This window comes from Cherax quadricarinatus, chromosome 1, assembly GCF_038502225.1.
Source record: "Cherax quadricarinatus isolate ZL_2023a chromosome 1, ASM3850222v1, whole genome shotgun sequence".
NCBI classification, from domain to species: domain Eukaryota; kingdom Metazoa; phylum Arthropoda; class Malacostraca; order Decapoda; family Parastacidae; genus Cherax; species Cherax quadricarinatus.
Window position 1 is genome coordinate 6813582 of NC_091292.1, and position 1122 is coordinate 6814703.

General features: G+C 41.3%; 1 protein-coding gene across 2 annotated transcripts in view; it reads right to left on the reverse strand.

Moving 5' to 3' along the window:
* Sgsh (N-sulfoglucosamine sulfohydrolase) overlaps nucleotides 1-648 on the reverse strand; it is a 3910-nt gene extending 3262 nt beyond the window's left edge. Inside the window, exon 1 of one of the 2 annotated variants that reach the window (XM_053773903.2) lies at nucleotides 510-648. The gene's annotated coding sequence lies outside the window, so the exon portion shown is untranslated. Of the gene's footprint in view, nucleotides 1-439 lie in introns of both variants that reach the window. The other variant, XM_053773912.2, reaches the window with a different exon arrangement.
* Between the last annotated feature and the right edge of the window lie 474 nt (nucleotides 649-1122).

The window sequence follows — 1122 nt, forward strand, 5'->3', positions numbered from 1 at the left end:
GCCGGAAGGATAGATAAGTATAATGGATGTACGGATAGCTGGACGGATTGACAGCTGGCTAGATGGATGGATGGACGGACAGACGGACGGACGGACGGACGGACGGATGGACGGACGGATGGACGGACGGACGGACGGACGGACGGATGGACGGACGGATGGACGGACGGACGGATGGATGGACGGACGGATGGACGGACGGGCGGATGGACGGACGGATAGACGGACGGATAGCTGACTCACTCCACTCTTCATGTTAATATATGTATTACTAAAAAAGTACAGCCTAAATCCTATAATTTCTCTTAATCTTAAATAAAACGTATAATTTTAGGCAAACAAATATATATTTATCAAGGACATAAACGGAAAGAAGTTAATTTCTACTTAATACTCATAAAACACCATTGTAAATAAGATAATAAGTTTACTAACTTACCTACGTTCCCATTTACTATTACCTCGTTTTTCTCTCTCTTCCCATTACGCAGCTAAAGTTTTAAACTAACCTTTGGCTAGGTACTCTGCTGGCTGTGCTAGATAACAGCCCATTACAATTCCTGGGCTGCAGGGCAGTGAGCAAGTAGCATTCAGAAGAGCACACTATCATTTCCGTCCATTCTTGATAAGCTGTGGGAGGCAGGTGGGTGCGTTCCGTTACTTAACATTGTGACGGCTTTGCTTAATTAGGGCCACAGATTGCAAGGCTCCACGACACGTTGAAATGTATTATGTGCCGTCCAACCTCTCTTATATTCTCCTTATCGCCTGATCTTCTCATTAATGCGTCAAAATAATGTTAGGTTGTATATTTTTTCGCGTTTGGGGGATGTGTAATATGCTTAGTTCTGATTTTTAATTGTTTGACAGAACGCGGCCAGTTCCTGGTTGTGGCCTCGACGTTCATTGGTTGAAGGCTGACACGCCCCCTAGTACACTAGGCCTCATATAGCATTAATTATTATTTTTTTGGCAAACTTTATTCATGAAACAGATCCATTCTATTTTTTTCACATTGACCTAACCTCCTTAACCAAATTTAGACCAGAATTAATTATAATAATAAAAAAACTTTTGGGAAATTATTTTTTTGTGTGTTATTCTGGGTAATTTATATATATT